General features: G+C 38.4%; 1 protein-coding gene across 1 annotated transcript in view; it reads left to right on the top strand.

Moving 5' to 3' along the window:
- The window catches only part of TP63 (tumor protein p63), a 291851-nt gene that overhangs the window by 128403 nt on the left and 137544 nt on the right, over positions 1 to 25904 (top strand). The window lies entirely within an intron of this gene.

Genomic DNA, 25904 nt, shown 5'->3' on the forward strand with positions numbered 1-25904 from the left:
AATTGTAACTGCAACTATACTAATGTTTAGTCATTAAACTTCTAAAGAAAAAATACATATATACACATTTTTTCATCAGCTCTTCCCATCACTGTAGAATGCAATTTTCAATTATTTTGAGGTAGTGAGAGGAAATTGACAGATAATTCCAATGGGCAGGTCATTAAAGGCCTAGAAGTTACTATAATTGAACATAAATATGTGTAAATTCTGATTTGACAGTGACTTAAAAATTAGGACATTCCCAATTCACTCAACAATATCATGTCTTAAGTGGATGCATAGCACCTGACTAAGCAATTCAGATTTGATTCCTGGCCAATGTACTTCATGCCACCAAACATGTGTCAGTGGAGGCTTACATGTTGTTATGATGCTGAACATGTTTCAATGGAGCTTACAGAATAAGATAGACTAGGAAGAAAAGCATGGCAATATACTTCCAAAACAGTCAATGAAAATTGATCACATTGTTTCAATCCCCAATTGATCATAGAGATAGCATAGGACTGGATAGTGTTTCATCCATTGTTCATGGGATCTCCATGAGTCAATGGCCAACTTGACAAAAGCTAACAACAACAGCAAGCAACTGTCATCTTAGGTTCTCTCCAGGTTTCTCCATTCTGACTTGTAGAGCTCTGGTAGCATAGTGCCTAAGGCACTTGACTGCTAACCAGAAGGCTGGCGGTTCAAACCCACCAGCCACTCCTCGAAAGGAAGGTTGGGCAGTCTACTTCCATAGTGATACTGCCCCGGCAACCCAAAGAGGGGTCGCTATGAGTCAGGTCCGACTGGACGGCACATAACAACAACAAAAGTAGACCAAATGTTATAAAGTTGAAAATGAAGAATCACATGTTTTTTATAATTTCTATTATTGTTACCTTTGTACATACTTGAATCTGTGATTTCTTAATATATCATGCTGTTTCTTATCTCTTTGTATTCTTAGAAATATTGAGAACATCATTCTTGTTCTTTTCCCCTCTCTAGCCAATTTCTTTAATACCCAGTTTGTGCTACCTTCCCTGGAAAGCCTTTTTGTATCACTGTTCCCACAAGTTTTATTTAAAAATAGTTCTTCTGAAGCAACCTGGACCTGCTTTTAGTCATGTTATTTATAATACAATATTATAGTTACTTATTTACATCTCTGTCTTTAAAGGGGGCAAGAAGCATATATTCTTATGCCCAAGGCTTGTTACAATGCTCAGCATACATTAGGTCTTCAAGAATTGTTGAAGTCTTGAAAAATGAGATTTGATTGGTATCTAAATACCCAGTAATTCTCTTTTAAACAGGCTTTCCAAGAGCCTTTCTTTCTTTTTTTTTTTTTTTTTTTTGGTGAAAATGTTCCAATTCTATACTGTTTCATACAACAGCCATAAGCCACATGCATCTTTTGAGCACTTTATGTGTGGTTAGTGCAACTGAAGCACTTAATTTTAGTTCATTTATATTGCCACAAGTGGATAGTGTAGCTCTGAATATCTCCAACTGGTGAGCTATTCTCTCCTTGAAACTTCACAACACCAAAGTTTCCTGTTTTATCTTCTTCTTCCATTCCTTCCTTCTGATTAGGTATGTCAATGTAAAAAATGCTATTTTTTAAGTTGTTTTCACGTCCATTGTTATCTCATTCTGTTTGGAAGTACCAAGATGGGCCATTTGAGGTCTAATGTTGTTGTTGTTGTTGTTATGTGTCCTCGAGTCGGATACGACTCCTAGCGACCCCTCCTTGAGTTTCTGAGGTGGTATCACTATGGAAGTAGATTGCGCCATCTTCCTTCTGAGGAGTGGCTGGTGGGTATGAACTACCAGCCTTCTGGTCAGCAGTTAAGTGCCTTAGGCACTATGCTACCAGAGCTCCTTTGAGGTCTAATAGTTAAGTAATTTAAAGTCCATTTTGATGCTTTTACAAAATAACAAAGAAACTGGAAAAAATCTAGTGGGGTATCTGAGGAAGAGCCAGACAGGTTGTGCAATGATATTAGAACAGAGTAAGAATGAAGATGGGGAGAAAGTTAAGAAGATACATAGAAGCCATTGTTTTTGCCATAGATGCCTTGTCTAGCTAAGAATAATACTACCTTATGATTTTTGTAGTTGTTGTTAGGTTCCATTGAGTTGGTTCCAACTCATAGTGAGTGAGCAAGACCAACAGAATGAAATGCTGCCTGGTCTTGCACCAGCCTCACAGTCATTGCTATACTTGAGCCTGTTGTAGCCACTGTATTAGTCCATCCTGTTGAGGGTCTTCCTCTTTTTTGCTGACCGTCTACTTTACCAACCATGATATCCTTCTCCAGGGACTTGTCCCTCCTGATAACATGTCCAAAATTCATAAGAGAGAGTCTTGCTATCCTTCCTTCTAATGAGCATTTAAGCTGTACTACTCCCAAGACAAATTAGTTCATTCTTTTGGCAGTCCATGGCGTATTCAATATTCTTTCCCAAGACCATAATTCAAATGTATCCATTCTTCTTTGGTCTTCTTTATTCAGTGTCCAGCTTTCACATGCATATCAGGTGATTGAAAATAACATGGCTTGGTTCAGGCACAACTTACTCTTAAAGTGATATCTTTGATTTTCAGGTCCATTTTAGGTCATTATCATGTAAGAAATAATGATACTTAAGATAATTACCCATTTGCCATCAACAATTTTTTTCCTGAATATCAGTTTTATATATATATATATATGTATATACATGTGTGTAAATATATATGTGTATGTGTATCATATGACTATAAACTGGAGTTAGAAAGCCAAAAGAAAATATTATACTCAGCATTTCTCAAGCATAAAGAACTGAAGAAAAACTTCAAGCCTCAAGTTGCAATACCAAAGAATTTTATGGGAGGAATATTGAATGGCACAGGAAGAATCAAAAGAAAATGGAAGGAATACACAAAGTCACTGTGCTAAAAAGTATTGGTTAGTGTTCAAAATTTCAGGAGGGAGCATATGATTAAGAGCTAATGGCATTGAAGGAAGATGTCCAAGCTACACTGAAAGCTTAGTGAAAAACAAGGCCCTGAGAATTTATGGAATACCAATTGAGATGTTTCAACAAACAGATGCAATGCTGGAGCATTCACTTGTCTAGGCCAAGAATTTTGAAGACAGCTATCTGGCCAACCAACTGGAAAATATCCATATTTGTGCCATGAGATGGTTAAGGTTATGTATCAACTTGGCTAGGCCACGACTCTGAGTGGTTTGGCAGTTATATAAGGATGTAGTTATCCTCCATTTTGTTATATAATGTAATCACCTCCATGATGTGATCTGATATTATCAGCCGATCAGTTGTATGGGAAGTTTCCTCAGGGATGTGGCTTGCATCCTATATTTATGGAGGTCCTGGAAAAGCTTGCTGGCTTTTGTTTTCTCTGTTTCCTGCATCTGGATCATCCTAATCTGACCTCTGGTTCTGGGGACTTAATGGCAACAACCTGTCATATATCCTGCCAGTCTTGGGATTGATCATCCTTCACATCCTGTTAGCCAGTGGCCTGCCATCTGACAAGCTGATCTTGGGTTCATCAACTCCTGAATCTATGTCAGTCAGGAGAAGCCTCCAGCCTGATGCTTGACTTAAAGATTTGGGATTTGCCAGTCTCTACAAACCATGAGAGCCATCTCCTTGAGCTAAACCTTTCTCCCTCTCCGTCCCTCCCTCTCTCTCAAAAAGAAAAAAAAAAAAAAGTAATGTAAATATATAAGTACACACACACACATATACACACACGTACACATATACACATGTATGCATATACACATGCATGCATATATAGACATACACTTCACTGGTTTTGATTCTCTAGAGAACCATGCCTAAGACATGCTTATTCTAATGAACAGTGACCCAAAAGAATGTGGAAATTATTAAATACAGCAGGCAAGTAAAATTTTGTTGAAGATAATTCCAAAACAGTTGTAGCAATGTATCACCAGGGAACTGCCAGATATTAAAGCCAGATTCAGAAGAAGGACGTTGAAAACACATGAGGAACTGCTCATGATCATTAGCCATTAAAAACCAAAAAACCAAACTCACTACCATTGAGTTGATTCCAACTCATAGCAACACGAATTGGGTTTCTAAGGTGGTACATCTTTACAGAAGTAGATTGCCCAGTCTTCCCTCCATGGAGTGGCTGGTGAGTTTGAACCACCAACCTTCTGGTTAGCAGTCACATGCCTTAGGCACTACACCACCAGAGCTCAAAACAACAATGAGATATCATTTCGCCTCAGCAGTAATAGCAAAGTTTAACAAGACAGAAAATAACAAATGTTGCTGGCAAGGGTGTGGAGAGACTGGAAATCACATACACTGCTGGTGGGACTGTAAAATGGTACAACCACTGTGGAGAATGGTATGACATTTCCTTAAAAATTTGAAAATATAAATACCATTTGATCCAGCAATTCCGTTACTAGGAATATATCCTAAAGAGGTAAGAGACAGGACACGAACAGACATACACACACCCATATTTATAACAATTCACTATAGCAAAGAGATGGAAACAACCTAAGTGTGCCCATCAACAGAAGAATGGATAACCAAACTATAGTACATTCACACAATGGAATACTATGCAACATTAAAGAATAATGAAAACTACACGAATCATCTCACAACATGGGTGAATTTGGAGAGCATTATGCTCAGTGCAATAAGTCAATCACAGTAGGACAAATATTGTATGAGTCCCTTAGTATAAAAATGAAAGGCTTACACAGGGAAGGAAATTTACTTTTTTGGTTACCAGGGATGGGAGGGAAGGAGAGGGGAAATTTCTGAGTAGTTAAGAGTCGTGTGTTGATTTGGGTAAAGGGAAAGGCAATATAACAAAAGTGTGAACAGCACAATGGCAATAGGGAAAAAAGAGGACACAGAAACATACACATAAGATATAGACAACAGAGGCAAATACTATCATATCCACAATACTGCATTATCAGTGGCAGCAAACACTAGACTATGGATTAATGCATAGACAAGTGAGAAGATCAGGTATGGGTAGGCGAAAAGGAATATACCCAAGACCAAAGATAGATTTGTAAGATAGTTTCACATATGTACTTGTGCTACAAAAATATCCATATATAGTACAGAAGTAACAGGCACAAGATTGGAGTAGCTTCTGAGACAACCAATACCTTGAGGGAGAGAGTCACAGACCTATAGGCTTGGGACCATAGTCTCACAGGATATCATGCTCAATTGACAAAACATAGAACATAAAATTCTTGTTCTACATCCTACTTTTGTGACTAATAACTGGGGTCTTAAAAGCTCCCAAGCAGCCATCTAAGATGCAAATAGTGGTCTTCTCTCATCTGGACCGAAGATGAGTGAAGGAAATCAATGTCATTTGGAAACAATAAGCCCAAGGATATGATGGACCATGGGGACCTCAGTCTTCATGACCGTGAGACCAGAAGAATTACATGATGCCCAGATATCAACACCAACCACTCAGATAGGGATCAGAATTGGAGATTCTGGGTAGAATGGAAGGAAAAATGTGTAACAAAATTCAAAAACACAATAATGATCAGAATTAGTGATCAAGTAGAGACTAGTGGAAGCCCTAAGACTATGGACCCAGGTTATCCTTCAAGCCTGGAACTGGACTCACTTCTATGGATTAGCTCTCAACCAAACAGTAGACAGGCCTACAAGCAGAATACCTGCCCCAGGGAAATGTACCCCCTAGATCAATCAACTAGGAGACATCAGAAGGACAGCACAGAGAGAAAGTTGGACAGATAGGAATATAGATAAGGGAACAGGGAAGGGATAGTCACAGAGGAGATGGGAGGAGAGTGTTTTATGGTTGGAAATTGTAATAAGGGCTATGAAACCAAATGTTTATGAACTGTTGAGAGTAAGATGAATTTGCTTTGTAAATTTGCACCCAAATCGCAATAGAAATTTTTTTTAAAAGTAAGAGGGATGTTAAATGAGGGATACCATTGCTGATATCTGATGGATCATGGCTGAAAGTATAGCATACTAAAAACATATTTACCTGTGTTTTGTTGATAATGCAAAGGCATTCAACTGAGTGGATCATTAAAAAAATTGCTGATAACATTGTGAAGAATGGGAATTTCCAAACATTTAATTGTGCTTACACAGAACCTATCCATAGAGCAAGAGGCAATCATCAGAACAGAATAAAGGGATGCTGTGTGGTTTAAAATCAGGAAAGGTGTGCATCTGGGTTGTACCTTTCATCATACTTACTCAGTGCATTTGCTGAACAAATAATCCAAGAGGCTGAACTATGTGAAAAAGACCATGTCATCAGATTTGGAGGAAGACTCATTAGCATCCTGTGATATGCAGATGGCACAATCTTGTTTGCTGAAAGTGAAGAAGACTAGAAGCACTTACTGATGAAGATCAAAGACTATAGCCTTCAGTATGGATTACACCTCAACATAAAGAGAACAAAAATCCTTGCAACTAGACCAATAAGCAGTATCATGATAAATGGAGAAGAGTTCAAAGTTGTTAAGGATTTCATTTTACTTGTATCCACAAATAATGCCAATGGAAGTAGCAGTTAAGAAATCAAATGATGTATTGCATTGGGCAAATCTGCTGCAAAAGACCTGTTTACAGTGTTAAAAAGCAAAGATGTAACTTTGAGGACTAAGGTGCACCTGACCTAAGCCATGGTATTTTCAGTCTCCCTATATTAATGTGAAAACTGGATAGTGAATAAGGAAGACCAGATAACTATTGTTGTATTTTAATTATGGTGTTGGTGAATAATATTGAATATACCATGGACTCTCAGAAGAACAAACAAATCTGTCTTGGAAGATGTATAGCCAGAATCTCCTTGGAAGCAAGGATGTGGGGACTTTGTCTCTCTTACTTTGCACATGTTATCAGGAGGGACCAGTTCCTGGAGAAGGACGTTGTGCTTGTTAAACTAGATGGTCAACAAAAAAAAAGGAAGTCCTCAATGAGATGGATTGACACAGTGACTGCAACAATGGGCTTGAACATAGCAATGATTGTGAGGATGGTACAAGACTAGGTAGTGTTTCATTCTGTTGTGCACAAAGACATGAATCAGAACCAACTCAACAGCACCTAACAACAACATGCATTTATGTAAATGTGTGTGTATATATGTACACCCATGTATACATTTGAAATAGATTTTTAATAATAGAAAAGGAGTGACTTTATTCAAACTAGGGGTTTTCAATTTGAGATTGATCCCAAATTTCCTATTAGAAATCTACATTATAAATTATTAAAACCATATTTTTTTTAGGTGTCAACTGTGGCTGCTGATTAAAACATCTGGTATTTGACTTAATCTTGAATAATATTCAGATGTGAGCATTATCATTTTTTGTTTTATAAACTAGTAAATCAAAGCAAACAATAGCTACCCTGCTTACTCAGATAACATCCAAACAAAACACGGAAAACAAAAATCTTGGGCCAGTCAGCACAACATACAATCACCAATTAAATATAAACAAAAAATGTCACAATATCTAAGAGACAAGAGAGCATCACAGTCCACACAAAAAATAGCAAGATAAAGCAGGAGAAACAAAGGACCAGGCTACTGACCCAGAACACATCACTGAGGAAGATGCAACATTGGAACTCCTTGATAAGGAATTCAAAAGAATTATATTTAGGTACCTTCAACAGACTGAGAAGACAGATCAATGAAAACACTGACAAAATTGAGGAAAACACACAGAAAATCCTAGAACAATTGTGAAAGACAATATAAGAACAAAATGACAAAATAAATGAAAAATAAGTAATAACACAAAATCTACAGATAGAAATCCAGAATATTAATACTAAATTTTCAGAAATAGATAACATATTGAATGGGCAAAGGAGTAGAATTGAATCAATAGAAGACAGAATTAGTGAGACTGAAGACAAATACCTCAATATTTCTTTGGAAAGGAATCGATCAGAAAAAAAGATCAAAACCAAATGAAGAAAGCCTAAGTTCCATGTGGGATACCATCAAAAGGAGTAACCTACGTGTAATCAGAATTCCAGAACAGGAAGAGACAAATAACCACAGAGAAGAAGATTGTTGAAGATTTGTTGGAAGAGAATTTCCCTGCTATTGTGAAAGATGAGAATATATCAAAGCAAACAACAGTTAAATAAGGTTGAATATCTTTCCTAGAGGCATCTGTGCAGTCAGTGACAGTGTTCCAATTGTACCCATGACACTGAGCTCAATCTTTTCTTTGCTTATTCTTCTATAATATATCATATTTCAGAAGAATTGGAACTCTATTTCTTCTTGAATACCCATCTGTTTTTATGAAATTTAGGGACTCCTCTATAGGGAAACTTCCCCTTTTGTCCATGAGATTCCATACAGTAGATAGTCACATTATTTTCCTTCATTTGGAGAGTTGTAAAGGATACCATTGGTAAAATATAAATGATGAACCACTATTTTACCATCATATATCAGCCCCTTGGACTTGAATTTGTTTGCCAAATTAAACTGAGTGCAGTGATATGTTAGGGAATAAGACCCAGAATAGAAAAATTTGTGACAAGTGGTGAAATGAGGTGATTCAGGGTGCAGTGTAGTAAATTACTTAGTGTGGCTTTTCTACCCATAAGTCTTTGTAAATTCTAAGGTGAGATTTTCTATGAGCAACTGAGGAGCTCCTGATTGCTGAAGTTGTCCACCTGGAGTATTACTGTTGGGAGTGGCACAAAACAATGTTCTGGGAGGTGCCCACTCTCTCTCAGGTGCTTAGAGTTCTGATGCTATGATTGCTAGTTTGGACACTCTGCCAAGCTCAAAAGGAGGCCTCCTAGAGGCAGAACTCTCTCTGACTGCTGGTTGAGGAAGATGTTCTGCCGGAAGAGACACGTGCCCCTGAAAGAGACATGTGCTGCTGAAAGAGACACAAGAGACACGCATTGCTGAGTGAGATACTGAGGGACCAGCACTGTTGGGAAAGAGATTGTGAAAGACTATTGGCTGAGGGATGGTGGGCTGGAAGAGAGACTGAGCATTTTTCCTGAACTCAAATTGTAGCCTGTGGTGCTTCCCTAATAAACCTCATAGTCTGTGAGCTCTGTGTGGCCACTGCAGTGAATTATTGAACCCAGGAGAGAGGTGGTGGGTGCTCTGGGAGGAACCGGTTGGAGAAAGGGCTGGAGGGAGGCAGGATGACTGGTCTGGCAGGAATAGGCCTTGGGCTACTGCTGGTAATCCCGCCTTCCTCTTGTGGGATTAGAGGAGGTCAGAACATGGGGCCTCCTTGCCGTTTTTGCACAGGGGAAACTAGGAAACAAAATTAAATGGGATTTTATCAGTGGGGAAACAAAATGAAGCACTTAGGAACAAATGCACCGAAAGAGTAGGAAAGCAGACTGAAATAAACTTGATTGAGGATACAAACTTACCTGTCTCTGGCTACCATGTTCTTATCTCCAAATAATTGACACATTCCTAGTAAATTTTAATTCTACATGAATCTTGGATCTTTCCTTGTTATAGGACTATTCCAGCTACCTCATGTATGTCAATGTGTGAAAGCCACATTTCTGGTTCCATTGGGTCAATTCCAACTCATGGAAATCTCATTTATGTCAGAGAACTGTGTTCCATAGGGTTTTCAGTGATTAATTTTTCAGAATTAGATTACCAGATCTTACTTCTGAGATGCTTCTGAAAGGTTGACTGAAACATCCAACCTTTTAGTTAGCAGCCAAGAACATGAACTGTTTGTATCACCCAATGACTTCAAAGGCCACATCAAAAACACCAAACCTTTTGCTGTCAAATTGATTTCTGAATCATAGCAACCCCATGTGACAGATTTAAACTGCCTCACAGGGCTTCCTATGCTATATTCTTTATGGAATCAGACTGCTTCATCTTTCACCCATGGAGCAGCTATTGGGGTCAAATTGCTGACCTTTTGGTTAGCAACTGGGTGCTTAACCACTGTACCAACAAAGCACTTTAAAGATCACATAACGAAACCCACTGCCACTAAGGCAATTCCAATTCATAGCGATCCTGTAGGGCAGAGTAGAGTTGCCCCATAGGGTTTCCAAGGCTATAATAATCATGGAAACAGACTGCCTCATCTTTCTTCCAAGAAGTGACTGGTAGGTTGGAACCTCCAACTTTGTGTCCAGCAGCCTAATGCTTTAACCACTGTACCACCAGAATTCCTTCTGCCTAGGCCACATCCAAATCTAAACCCACTGCCATTGAGTCAATTTCGACTTATAGCAACCCTAAAGGTTAGAGTAGAACTGCCCAATAGGGTTTCTAAGGCTGTAAATCTTTACGGAAGTAGACTGTCTCATCTTTCTCCCACGGAGGGCCTGGTGGGCTTAAGCTGCCCAGCTTTTGGTTAGCAGCTGAATGCTTTAACTGCTATGCCACCAGAGCTCATTTTGCAAAGGCTACACCAAAAACAAGCAAACAACTCACTGTCATGAAGTCATAATGACCCCCATGTGTTTCAAAGGATGTAAATCTTTATAGAAGCAGAGTGGCTGGTGTGTTCAAACCACTAGTCTTTTGGTTGGTTAGCCACCACACTACCAGAACTCCTTGCAAAAGGCCACATAGATGGGGCTAAATAACTACTCCAGCCATTAGCAACTGGAGTGGAAAAAAATGCTGGATTTGTTCAGGCTATTAATAAGTACTGTTTTGGTTTGGAAAGGAAGATAGAGACTATTTTTACATTCCTAGTAGCATAGTGCCTAAGGCACTTGACTGCTAACCAGAAGGCTGGCGGTTCAAACCCACCAGCCACTCCTCGGAATGAAGGTTGGGCAATCCTACTTCCATAGTGATACTGCCTCGGAAACCCAAGAAGGGGTCGCTATGAGTCGGGGCCGACTCGACGGCAAATAACAACAACAACAACAAGTCTTTCTAAACTCACTGCTAACTGGTATGAGGCTATTTTTCTTTCCCCCTCAATTATTTTGGTAGCATGTTTTTACTTTTCCATGTACAGGTTAATAGCCAAATGATTCCTAAACCTTGCACATAAATTACCTTCCTTTTGCATAAAATATAGAAAAAATTTGGGCTATCAGCCAAACATTCTCTAACTTCGCAAGAAATATGAATCTGGGGACATGGCAAGACATGTCTGATTACTAAGGACGGAAATCTTGAAATTGAAGAATTCTATTTTTATTGATGTTTGATACAGTCCTCACCTTAATAAGTAGTTATGAAATGAAATCATAGTGTTTGCTCTGATTCTTGACAAAGGAAATTTAAATTGGAGAAAATATGTGTGTCTTGTTCATTAGAATGATTTTAGTATCACTAGAAAAGGAACTGCATTAGGTTAGTAAATGAAGGTGAACAGAGCCTCTCATGTAGATTTCATAATTCGGTCTATTTTTCTGATGTGTTATGATCCATTTAGTTCTTCATTCTACTGTCTAATGTTATTTTATATCAAATTTTCATTATTTATAAACTGTATATATATTGATGCCATGTTTTCCAGAGGTGGATAAAGATATTAACACTTAAATGTTCTCCCAGAATGATTGAACGTATCTACATAACCCTTACTTTTGTATTTGATCATTGCTTGTACTTTGAAGTAAACCATTTTAAGCTGAATTGTTTTTTTTCCTAGGTAGTTTAGTAGCAATTAGCTAAAACTGCCCATTTTTGTGTACTCTTAATGCAGTCTCTCAGATATATATGAAAGATCTTAAGCTCTACATATGAAAAGAGCAGTGTCTAGGCTGTGTGTTTATATTTTGGTAGAAATGGACCCTAGCAGCAGTAAACAATTAAACATTTAGCTGCTAACCAAAAGGTTGGTGGTTCTAACCCACCCAGTGACTCCACAGAAGGACCCAGTGATCTTCTTCTGTAAAGGTTACAGCTTAAAAACCATATGAGGCAGTTCTACTCTATCACTTGGGATCACTATGACTTGGATCAACTCAGTGACATCCAAAAACAAAAACAACAGAGCACAGAATCTAGAAAAATGCTATATCGTCCAGGATTCATATAAAAATTTGTGCATGCATACTAAGACTCAAACCAAACCAAATTCACTGCCATCAAGTCAATTCTAACTCATAACCCACTGCCTTTAAGTCTGTCCTGACTCATAGCAAGCCCTCCTTGGGTTTCTGAGGCAGTATCACTACAGAAGTAGATTGCCCAACCTGCCTTCCGAGGAGTTGCCGGTGGGTTTAAACCACCAGGCTTCTGGGTAGTAGTCAAATGCCTTAGGCACTATGCCACCAGAACTCCTATTTTTTACTTTTAAAAGACACTAAAAAAAAAGAAAAGCTTTATTGTGCATGAGAATGACTGGCCGTATTTACAGAGAAGGTAATTTTTATTTAAGACTTAAAATACAAGTTGAATTGATCAAATCAAGACGATAAAAATAGTAGTACAAGTTTGGATAACTGGTATAAAAATAATTTATTGAAAAGTCCAAAATTCAAAGCACTGTCTCTACAGGAAGCCTTTGTCTCTCTGTCCTCTCTGGAGGAAAGTCTTTGCCTGTTCAACTTCTGCTTCCTGCTCCCTTGTAGATATCCATGTGTCTTGGCAATTCTATTACGCCATCTGTCTCTCTGCTTGATTATTTAATCTCTTTTATATTTCAAAAGAGATTGATTCAAGATAATCTTGCACTAATCCTGCTTAATTAACATAATGAAGACATCCTATAACCAAGTGGGATTATAACCACAGGAAAAAGATTAGGATTTTCAAATTTATTTTGGGGGACCCAATTCAATCTATAACAACCAGTGCTCATGAAATTGGTGGTAAGCAGTCAATTTTATCACTACTGCTGGGAGTATAAATTGATACTATATAGGTGGAGGGCAATTTGTTTATTCTAATTAATTTTATTTTAAAGACGCTTACTCTTTGGCCTGGTGTGTTCAAGGAATGTGCCCCATAAAACTATTTTAAAATCAAGTACACACACACACAGGAACAAAGCTTCATTGCAGCATTATTATAATAACCAGAATAATAGAAATATAATTTGAACTCTATTTATAAACTTTAAAGTTTTAGACTCTGAAAGATAGGAAGGAAATTACAGTTTAAAGCAAATGTAGGGATGTATTGATGGGAATAATGAAGGGTCTCAGAATTATTATATTTTCTTTCATTATCTCATTTGATTTCACTCAAATTTCCTGGTATGTAAAAATGCAGTCAATATAAGAACAGATATATGGACACCTAGGTTCACCACAGCATTATTTACAATAGCAAAAAGACAGAAACAATCTAGGTGCCCATCAACAGAAGAATGGATAACTAAACTATGGTACATACACACAATGCAATACTATGCAACCCTTAAGAATAATGTAGAATCTGCAAAACACCACATAATGTGGATGAACTTGGAGGACATTGTTGTTTGTTGTTGTTATGTGCCTTTGAGTCAGACCAGACTCATAGCGATCCCTCCTTGGGTTTCCAAGGCAGTATCACTACGGAAGTAGATTGCCCTTTCTTCTGAGGAGTGGCTGGTGGGTTTGAACCGCCAGCCTTCTGGTTAGCAGTCAAGTGCTTTAGGCACTACGCTACCAGAGCTCATGCTGAGTGAAATAAGTCGATCACAGAAGGACAAATATTATATTAGTCCATTATTGTAAAAGTCAAGGAAAGGTTTATATATGGAAGGAAATTTTCTTTGTTCGTTACCAGGGCTGGGAGGGGAGGGGAGGGAACACTGCTAAATAAGTAGAGATGAGTATTGATTTGGGTGAAGGGAAGGGCAATGTACGAAATGTGAGTAATCAACATTGTGGCATTAAGGAAGAGGAAGACATAGAGAGGTGCATGGGACATGGGAGGTACAGACAACAAAGATGAACCCTTTTGCACATACAGCACTGCATTGTCAGTGATAGCAAGCATTGATCTATGGGTAGATAGATGGGTGGACAGGCTGAACGACTGGTATGTGTATGCAAGGGCAAGTGTGCCCATGACCACATACAGAATTGGCAGACAATGTTTCTACAAGTATATTTGTATGTTCTGAAAGAATTTCCAGCTATATAGTAGAGAGCTGACAAGGGACAAGGTTGTAGTTACTTCTTGGCCAGAGCCAGCTACCCAGAGGAACCAAATAGTTGGACCTGTGGGCTTAAGACCATGATTGTAGGAAACATCAAGCTCAATTTGCATAACATACTGTACAAAAACATTGTTCCACACCCTACTTTGGCGAGTAGTGACTGGAATCTTAAAATCTTGCAAGTGACTATCTAGATGCAATAATGGGTTTCTCTTCATCTAGGCAAAAAGAATGAAGAAAACCAAAGATTCATGGAAACAATTAGTCCAAAAGACAGATATACCATGCAATCCTCAGCCTATATGACTATGAGACCAGAAGAACTAGATGGTACCTGGCTACCACTGTCAACCAGTCAGTCGAGGGTGGATCTATGTAGGAGATCCTGGATAGAGTGGGAGAACAATATGGAACAAAACTCAAAATTACAAAAAAAAAAAAAAAAAATGGGGGGGGGACCAGGTTAGCTGGTCTGATTGAGCATGATGAAACCCCTGACACTATAACCCCTAGCTGCCCTCCAGGTCTGGAAATGAACCCAGTCTGGTTGCTTCCAGCCAAAGAAAAGACAGGCATATGAGCTGAACATTTATTTTAGGTAGATACACTCCTTGGAGAGATCAGTCAGAATAGAAGAAAGGCTGTATAGGCACCAGGAGACAACTCAGGGGGCAGGAGTGCATGGAGGGAAGAACACAGGGAAGAGGTAGCTATGGGGAGGAAGTGGACATAGAACTGTTACATTGGGGAAGATTATAGTCAATACAAGAGACAAAATGTATGTGAACTGCTGTATGGAAGATGAATTTCCTCTGTAAACTTTCACCCAATCACAATATAATTAAAAAGAAAATTCTGTCAATAAATGAAAATTGTTAATTTTGTTATCAATTGTCTACCTATGCTATTGCTCATAAAAATTCTCTGAAATAGATGAGTGTATATTGTTGTTGTTGTTAGGTGCCGTTGAGTTGATTTTTGACTCATTGTGATCCCCTGTGTTACAGAGTACAACTGCCCTTTGGGATTTTCTTGCCTATAATTTTTACAGAAGATTGTGAGGTCTTTCTTTCTATGGTGGAGTGGCTGGGTGTATTTGTTCAGTTAGTAACTGAGCTCTTAAGTGTTGTACCACCAGGGCTCCTATATATGTATTAGTTTTTAATATAAATTTACAGATTAATACATTGTTTGCATTATTAAAGTAATACATAGTAATTGAAAAGAATTTTAAAAAGTGAGTATTAAGAGTAACTATAATCCCCATGGTCAGGAGCTCTGGTAGCATAGTACCTAAGGCACTTGACTGCTAACCAGAAGGCTGGCCAGGTCAAACCCACCAGCCATTCCTCAGAAGGAAGGTTGGGCAATCTACTTCCATAGTGATACCACCTCGGAAACCCAAGAAGAGGTCACTATGAGTCAGGTCTGACTCGACGGCACATAAAAACAACAACATAATCCCCATGTGATAATTACAAAAATGTTAGTCTTTTTTTTTTTTTTTTTCAGTTTTCTTTTTCCCGTAAGAAATAAATTTTATAAAATGTTTCAGATCATTTCCTATATACATTTTATAATCTACACTTTTTTTTTTTTTTTTTGCATTCTGTGGTGGACATTTCCTTATTACTTGCTTGTTTTCAAAACACCTTCAATTACTGTGTTATATGCCACCACCACATAGATGTATCAAAATGTATTTACTTGTTCCTTTACTCATGGATTTGTTTTTCCCATATTTTTCATTTTGTTGTTGTTGTTGTTATTTGGGTGAAAGTTTACAGAGCAAATTCATTTTCCGTACAACAGTTCATACACATTTTGTTGCATGACATTGATTCCAATCTCCATAATGTAACAACTCTCTTTCCACTTCCTCCCTGTGGTTACCCTTTCCCTGTGTCCTTCCCTATGCATTCCTACCCTCTGAGCTATCTCCCTATACAAACTGCCCGTCTGGTCTCCTATGATTTGTTATTGTAAGGAGTGTATGTACATGGTGTAAATATTCACTTTATATGCCTTTCTGTTGTTTGGTTAGTAGCCACAGGAATGAGTTCAATTCCAGGCCTGAAGGTTCGCTAGGGTCTATAGTCTGGGAGGTCTCACCAGTCTCTATCAAACCAGTAAGCCTGGTCATTTCTATGATTTTGAGTTTTGTCCCACATTTTTCTCCTGCTCTATCCAGAATCTTCTGCACTGGTCCCTTTCCAAGTGGTTGAAAGTGGTAGCCAGGCATAATCTAGTTCTTCTGGTCTCAGGGTCACATAGACTGAGGTTCATGTGGTCCACTGGTCTCTTGGACCAATTATTTCCATATGTCTTTGGTTTTCTATATTCTTCTTTTCTCTGGATCAAGAGATGCCAATTGTTGCATCTTTGATAGCCAATTGCAAGCTTTTAAAACCCGTCATTAGTCACCAAGGTAGGAGGTAGAACAATGTTTTTGTGTAGTATGTTATGCCAATTGAGCTTGATGTCTCCCGTGACTGTGGTCCCGAGTCCTTGGACCCAGTGACTCACTCCCTCAGAATATTTGGCTGTGGCTGAGAAGTTATCGTAACTTTGCTCCCTGATAGCACCATTGTATATATGGGCATTCTTATGGCACATACAAATACGTATGTAAAAATATCGTCTGCCAAACTTACGCATGGTCATGGGTATATTCCCTTTTGCCTAAACATATCTGATCACTTAGCCTGCCTACCTATGTATCCACCCATAGATTAATATTTATTATTACTTATAATGTAGTATTGTGTATGTAAAAGTGCTTATCTTTGTTGTCTGTACCTCTTGACCACTTCACTGTGTCTTCCATTTCCTTAATATTATTGTGTTGGTCACTCGCTTTTGGTATATTGCCTTTCCCTTTACCCACATCAATACTTTTCTCTTACACACAGATTTTTAAGAATACTTATATACTTATATACAGAATATCTTCTTGTAAGAGGTACTTAGAAGGTAATTACTGAGTAAAATTGTCTGAACATCAATGTTATCAAATTTATTTTCATTATTATTTTTTTAAACATTAATTTTAAGTGCTGTCAACTGTAAAAGTCTCTGTAAACTTGAAAAATATTTGGTTAAATAGTCTCTTCTTTGAAAACTGTAAATGTTTCTATGTGTCTGAAGAGGTTTCTAGACATGTGCCCATCCAAATGAATTTTTGTTGTTGTTAGCTCCCCTGGAGTCAGTCCCTGACTCGTGATGACCCCAAGCACAACTAAATGAACCACTGCATCATTGCTATGACTACTTGATGACTGAGCCATTGTGTCCATTGTGATTTTTGGAAAGTAGATTGCCAGACATTTTTTCCTAGTCCATCTTAGTCTAGAAGTTTTGCTGAAACCTGTTCAGCATCATAGCAACATACAAGCTTCTACGACAGACAAGTAGTGGCTGCAGATGACTGGGAATTGAACCAGAGTGTCAGTCCCTCTTGATATACATTTGATTGTAGGCTGTGTAAGAAATGGTAGTTTTAACTAGAAATGATTAGGGCATCTTAGAGAATAGAATATTTAGGAGTGGGGTGGGCAGACCTGTTGAGGTGGGAACGAAATGGAACAAGAAGTGGTAAAAATGAGACAGACTAAGGTTTGCTCAAACATAGCAATGATTGTAAAGATGCTACAGGACCAGTTAGTGTTTCATCCTTCCGTTCATAGGGTCATTATGAGTCAGAAGCAATGTGACGGCACTGACAACAACAAGGTCTGTTTATAAATGTTCCCACTTGCATTAGCCCTGCACATAGAATTGGGCAGAAAATTGTCTCCCTTTCCTTCCAGCCCTTCCTGTACTCTTTCTGTACTCTTGGTACTATTATCCATAGACTATAACCATTGAAAACCCTATGGAGCACTGTTCTTCTCTGACACACGATATCATCATGAGTTGGAATCAACTAGATGACAACTGGTTAGGAGTCCCTAAGTGGTGCAAATCGTTAACATGTTCAGATACTAACTGAAAGTTGGAGTTTTGAGTGCATTTAGAGGTGCTTGGGAAGAAATGACTGGTGATCTGCTTCTGAAAAATTAGCCTTTGAAAACCCTATGGAGCACAGTTCTGCTTTGATGCACATGGGGTCACAATTAGTGAGAATGGATTTGATGGCAGCTGTTGTTAGGTGCCATCGAGTCAGTTTCAACTCATAGCTACCCTGCGTACAATAGAATAAAACACTGCCTGGTCCTGCATCATTCTTACAATCATTTCTATGCTTGAGCCCATCATCAAAGTCACTGTGTCTATACATCTCATTGAGGGTCTTCCCCTTTCTCTTGGACCCTTTACTTTACCCAACATGAGATCCTTCTCCAGAGGCTGGTCTCTTCTGACAACAGCACCAAAGTACAAGAGATGAAGTCTAACCATTCTGGATTCTAAGGAGCAGTCTGGCTGTACTTCCTCCAATTCAGATTTGTTTGTTCTCGTTTCAGTCCATAGTATATTCAATATTCTTTCCCAATACCACAATTCAAATGCATCAATTTATCTGCTGACTTCCTTATTCATTCTCCAGCTCTCATATGCACATGAAAAAAAAAAATTCACTGCCATCGAGTCAGGTCCAAGTCATAGCAACCCCTCCTGGGTTTCCAAGGCAGTATCTCTATGGAAGTAGATTGCCCAACCTTCCTTCTGAGGAGTGGCTGGTGGGTTTGAACCTCCAGCCTCCTGATTAGCAGTCAAATGCCTTAGGCAGTATGCCACCAGAGCACCTGGCTTGGTTCAGGCTCACCTTAGTCTTCAGAGTGACATCTTTGGTCCTAAACACTTTTAAAAAAAAGTCTTTTGCAGATTTTTCCAATGCAATATGTCACTTGATTTCTTGATTGCTGCTTTGGTGTTGATTGTGGATCTACATAAAATGCAATCCCTGACAACTTCAGTCTTTTCTCCATTTATCATGATGTTGCTTATTGGTCCAGTTGTGAGGATTTTTTTTTTTTTTTTTTTTTTAATGTTGAGGTGTAATCTACACTGAAGACTTTGATCTGCATCAATAAGTGTTTCGAGTCTTCTTCATTTTCAGCAGGAAGGTTGGTTTTTATATTACCATTAAAACAATAGCTCAACAGTATTTTGTGTCAGATAGGCTTCTGTGTCCTAATTCTGTGACTACAAAATAAAATAAGCATATTCCATGTAGCAAATGACCTCCTTTTTTTTTTTTTTTTTTAGAAAATTGCTTATTCTTCTTTATCTGTATTCCATATTACTACCAGATAAGTTTTGGAGTGACTCCAAAGATCTATTCTCTTTAAACTGAGTCAGGTGTCCCCATAAGAGCAGACTGTTTTCCTGGTCTGTTCTTTGTACAATATAGCCACCACTTTGTTCAGTAGTGCCAAGTCAGGGACTTTACCTAAAACCCAAGTATGCATTTCAAACCTTAAACAAACAGTCTGCTTAATAAAATAAGGGAAAGGGTTTTCTTTTTTCTCTTCTCTAGAAATTCACAAACATCACTTGACAGGTGACAGCTCCTCTCTGACAAAGGGGCTGTTTGCTTTTTGCTTTGGGGTTTGGGTAAACTGCAGCACACACTGGCAGAGAATTTATTGCCTAGGGGAAGGTGTTTGCAGTCACTGTGTTTAATCTGAAAAGAAACCTTTTCTCTCTTGCCCCTCCCTCTCTCTTTGAGGAGGGAGAGTTGGAAATGATAGCCTGAGGGAAATAGTTCCCCTAACACCTGTCTTTGGTGTAACCTCAGCAATGTTACCTAAGACACTGTGCTCAGTGTATATGCATTCAAAATGACAAAGTTGAAGAGGGCAGATAAACAGAAGGGGATTTCAGCAGAAACACAGGAGCTGATTCTGACCTTGCATCCTCTTAAAAACCAATCAGCTTGGAATCCTAGCAAGATGACTAACAAAGAATTTGATTTGTGTGAAGTAATACTCATGCTATTAGTCACCTGTCCTTTCCTTCAGCAACCAGCTTATCTAATATACTTTTAATGTACACAATGTGGAAAATTCTGAAGTAATGAACTTGGGAACTTTCAAGATGGTTTAGTTCAAGCCCAAAGTTCCATTCAAAGGTAGGAAAACGAAGATCTAAGGAGATTACTGGTGACTTCCCCAACATTCCTAACAGATTTTGTAGGAGCACCAGGGCCATACCTGAGTTTCCTGATTTCTAGACCTGCTTCTCCAAGTACTATTAGAGATAGTGTAGCATAGACAGAAGTCCCTGGGTGGCGCAAGCAGTTAAGCACTCGACTACCAGCTGTTTGGACTCACTCAGAGGCATCTTGGAACACAGACCTGGAAATCTGCTTCCAAAAGATCACAGCCTTGAAAACCCTGTGGAGCAGTTCTGCTCTGGATCCATGAGTCACCATGACTTGGAATTGACTTGATGGCAACTAATAACCAAGCATAAATAAAGCACAGGCTCTGGAAATAGATGGCCGCTCAGATTGGAAACGAGTATTTACTATATGGGTGACCTTGACTAAATTGCATTGCATTTCTGGGCCACAGTTTCCTCATTTATGAAATGAGAATTATGGTATTGGTGATATTCTGCAGAAAAGCTGTTTTTGAAGATTTAGATATGGCATGTAAAGCAGCTGGCAGAATGCCTGGCCTGAGGTCTGCTTTTAGTGGTGACAGTGGTGGTTTCTCTTAAAAAACAAAAAATAAATAAATAATATATATATATATATACATATACATATACATATACATATACATATATATATATATATATATATATATATGAGCTCTGGTAGCATAGTGGCTAAAGCACTCGACTGCTAACCAGAAGGCTGGCGGTTCAAACCCACCAGCCACTCCTCGGAAGGAAGGTTGGGCAATCCTACTTCCGTAGTGATACTGCCTCGGAAACCCAAGGAGGGGTCGCTATGAGTTGGGGCCGACTCGACGGCACATAACAACAAATATATATATACATGCCATTGAGTCAATTCAGACTCATTGCAACCTTGTGGGTGGAGTAGAATGGCTCCATAGGATTTCCAAGGTAATCTTATAGAAGCGGACTGTCACATCTTTCTCCCACAGAATGGCTGGTGAATTCAAACTGCCAAATTTTTGTTGACATCCAAGTGTTTAACTAATGTGCTACCAGGCTTCTCTTGTTGCTCTTTAGAACCTAGTAAATTTGGAAACAGCAAATTATTAATCCTGAGCAGAGCAATTATTGATGTGGGGAGAGGGTGAGGGGAGAACTTTGTATAGACTTGTATTTTTGTGTTTCTAAAAACAAAGATAATTTTTGAAGAAAGTCTAGCATGCTGCTAAAATCGGACTTTATCATCCTTTCTCATTTGAAATTAGACAGAGCTTTGTTTTTCTTCTAACTAAAATTAAAGTTTTGAAGAAAGACAAACCCAGCACTTCAACCTGGTACTTCCCGGTTCAGTCATGGCTGAGGAAGTGAAACCAGAACAGATTTAAATTTTTTAATTTTGAGTGAACTGTAACAATAACCAGAATGAGAAAAATTATGGGCCGAAGACCTGGTAGAAATGTAATCTCTCTCTTGAAAGACAAGAGCAGTATATGCACTGGTAGTAACCACATCTCTTGCCTATAGGATTTCAAGTAGTCCAAAATAGTGATTCCTTGCTCAAAGATAGTGGCCAACCATTCCACTTTCAGTGTGTTGCTCTTCACAGACAATAGTCCAATCTCACACGTAAGGCTGCTATAAAGCCTTACTATGCCTCTTCTGAGTCTCTCTTTCCATGGTTTGGACTTATACATTTTCATTCCAGATTGCCCAAATCTGAAAAATTTGGATGTGTTCTGATTTTGCTGAACTGGTTGACTGAACTTGTTGGAATGATTTCAAAGCCCTGGACAGACCAGTTTTAAAAGAAAATATGCTCTTTTGTCTATTCAAGACTCAACTCACAAGAAAGTCTTTTAACTTTAATCAATTAATGTTATTTTTATTTTTAGTTTAGTAATCTTGGAACCAATAAATAGACAAAGAGTAAATTCTGCTCCCAAGCATTTGAGCTGTGGGGTTGGTGAAGAATATTGAATGTACCACGGACTGCTAGAAGAATGAACAAATCTGTCTTGGAGGAAGTATAGCTGGAAAGCTCCTTAGAAGCCAGAATGGCCAGTCTTTGTGTCTCTTACTTTGCTCATGTTGTTGTTGTTGTTATTTGCCATCTAGTAGGCCCCGGTTCATAGCGACCCCTCCTTGAGTTTCTGAGGCAGTATCACTACGGAAGTAGGATTGCCCAACCTTCCTTCCGAGGAGTGGCTGGTGGGTTTGAACTGCCAGCCTTCTAGTGAGCAGTCAAGTGCCTTAGGCACTATGCTACCAGAGCTCCTTTAAAAAACATAAGGGGTGGCAATTATAGTCCATTGAAATCTTTTGTGCAGCTCTTTTATTTCATTATTTCTTCCATTGGCTTTAGATCCATTCCATTCAAGAGCAAGTTTCAGAGTTTCTTCTGAAGGCATTTATTTTGGTCTTTTCTTTTTTTCTTGTCTTTTAATGATCATTTGTTTTCTTTGTGTATGCTGTCCTTGATGTCATCCCACAATTTGTCTGGTCTTCAGTCATTAGTCAATGTATCAACTCTGCTCTTTGGATGGTCTCTAAATTCAAGGTCATATTTTGATCCTTATAGGTTTGTCTTAATTTTCTTCAGCTTCAACTTAAACTTACGTATGAGGAATTGATCTGTTCCACAGTTGGCCCCTACCCTTGTTTGGACTGATGATACTGAGTTCCTCCTTAGTCTCTTCCTACAAATATAGGAATTTGATTTCTGTGTATTCCATCAGGCAAGGTCCATGTGTATGGTCACGATTTATGCTGTTGAAAAATGTATTTGCAATGAATAAGTCATTGGTCTTGCAAAATTCTTTCATAAAATCTCCATCATTTCTATCACCAAGGCCATGTTTTTCACCTACCAAGGCTCCTCCTTTGTGTACAACTTAACACTTTTCAATCAGTAGTGATTATCAATATATCTTAAGTACATATTTGATGCATTTCAGACTGTAGAAGTTGGTAAAAATCTTCAATTTCATCTTTGCCTGTAGCGGTTGGTGCATAAATTTGAATAATAATCGTTTTAACAGGTCTTCCTGGTAACCAAAAACCAAACCAAACCTACTGCCACTGAGTTGATTCTGATTCATAGCAACACCCATTGGGTTTCCAAAGCAGTAAATCTTTACGGAAGTAGATTGCCCCATCTTCCTTCTGCAGAGTAGCTGGTAGGTTTGAACTAACAACCTTTTGGTTAGCAGTCAAATACCTTAGGCACTGAGCCACCAGAGCACCTTCGGTCTTCCATATAGGCATGTGGATATTATCTTGTCACTGATACCATTGTACTTCAGGATAGATCTTAAAATATTCTTTATAATGATTATGATACCATTCCTTTTCAATTTTTAATTTTGGGCCTAGTACACCACATGATTTTGTTATTCAAAATGGCTGGTACCTGTCCATTTCAGCTCACAAATGCCTAGAATATCAATCTTTATGTGTTCCATTTCATTTTTGACAACTTTCAGTTTTCCTGGATTCATACTTTGTACATTCCCTATTTGGATTATTAATGGATGTGTGCAACTGTTTCTTCTAACTGTGAGTCATACAACACCAGCAAATGAAGATCCAGAGACCTTTTAGTTCATCTCCTTCATTAAGGTTGACTCTACTTTGAGGAGGCAAGTCTTCCTCAGTTGTATTTTGAGTGCTTTCCAACCTGAGGGGCTCAGCTTCCAGCACTATATGAGGCGGTGTAGTCCTAAGGCTTTCAGTAGCCAATTTTTTCAGAAGTGGACCTGGTGACACCCTTCTTCCTAGTCTGTCTTAGATTGGAAGTTCTGCTGAAATCTGTCCACCATGGGTGACCCTGCTGGTATTTGAAATACCATTGGCATAGTTTCCCAGCCTCATAGCAACATGCAAGCTACCATAGTATGACCAACTGACAGATGAGTGGTGGTCTCAACTATCCTTATAAATTTACTATCCTCTTGCATTTTCAAAGAAGCTCTGGTGGTATAGTGGTTAAGCCATTTGGCTGCTAACCAAAAGCTTGGTGGTTCAAACCCATCAGCTGCTCTAAGAAAGAAAGATAGGGCAATCTGCTCTGTAAAGATTTATAGCCTTGAAAGCCCAGTGAGGGTTGCTATGAGTTGGAATCTATTGGATGGCATTGAGTTTGTTTTTGCATTTTGAAAGGCACTCAGAGTTTTAGTGATAGTGAGGTGGGGTGAAAAACAAACTGGGGTAGGCCTTGGCTTCTAGTCCTCATGCATCTACCAATTAGCTTTCTGTTGATGGATAAATAGCTTCCCTTCTTTGGGTCTCAGTTTCCATATCCATAAAAGAATGGAATTGAGCTCCATGATTACTAAGTCTTTCATACTTTGTAATGATAAATAACCAGTCCTTTAGTCTTAAATTCCATCTTGCTAAGGGTCTGTCTCAGTGTGGCTATGATGGATATGTAGTGCATGCATGTACATTTTTTAAGAAGTATTCAATGAAAGCACATATAACTAGTGTGCTCTGTTTGAAACATTGTTCAGTGAAACCTGTGAGAGGCAGAACTCAGTGGGATTGTCTTTTGTTTTTCCAGGTTTTGCAAGTTTTCCATTTTTGACAGGGTACTGTCATACCATTTTTCTATGGCTCATTTCAGTGAAAAATATTTGTGTTTTCCTCCTCTTACAGGTTTCTACTTAATATGTATTCTGGATTTTGCAGGTTTTGCTGTATAACAAATCCTATGTGAAATACTCAGAAGTGTGCCATGGCATATAGTTTGTGATGATGTCTCTCTGTTTTTCTCTTTCTATTTTCTGGAGAAAATGGTGATGGATGGTGAAGGGTTGCAGAAATTAGAACACAAAAGCAACATTTTCATATCTGAGGAAATGAATGTTTCCCAATGAGTTCTTTTCCTAGAGACAGGGTGGGTGGTAGGGGGATTGCACTATTAAAGATTAGTCACAAATCTGAATACTGTCTGGAACTGGTGAAAAGAGAAGGAACTAAGTCCTACTGTTACTCTCCCACTCCCTTTTCTAACATACTGCCTATGTCTTCCTCACAAGCCCTGAGGCAGTGTTTCTTCCAAACAACTACTTGCCTAACCAGTTCCTTGGAATGTCTTGCTACAGACTGTCTTCTCATTCAAATTTCTTCTGAAATAAACCTCTCTGAAAGAGGCATAAATCATGTTTTTTAAAAAAGTGGTAAATGTTGCACACAAAATCTCTTCTTTGGTTGAGGAAAAAAAAAGGTTATACTCAAACCAACCTACCTCACTTTGAAACAAAAACAAAGGCAATTAGGACAATGATTGACTTACTTCTTTTAAAGAGGAATATATTTCTTAGTTAGATCGATTCTTTAGGGTGAGAGGAATTAAGGTCACTTAATGTACACTTTTTTCCTATCTCACAACTCTTTCTATCCTTCAGCCTGCAGCCTAGGGGTGATTTTATGGAAATACTAAGAATATATTGTGATTGTTGCTTTTTCAAAATTAGCACAAAATAAAATGTGAAACAAAAGACGTAAACTGTGAGTTGACACAAATCCTGCTGTATAATCTTCTTGTACACATATAAAATGTTTCCACTCCACGAGATAGTATTGTACACTGAAGGAAAAATATAAAAACTCACTAAAACTGTACTATATAATTATTAAAGGAGTACTTTAAAAAAAAAAAAAAAAAAAAAGAGCTCTGGTGGCATAGTGCCTAAGGCATTTTTG

Source organism: Orycteropus afer, unplaced genomic scaffold, assembly GCF_000298275.1.
Source record: "Orycteropus afer afer isolate SDZICR_OR568_19922 unplaced genomic scaffold, OryAfe1.0 scaffold00032, whole genome shotgun sequence".
NCBI lineage: Eukaryota > Metazoa > Chordata > Mammalia > Tubulidentata > Orycteropodidae > Orycteropus > Orycteropus afer.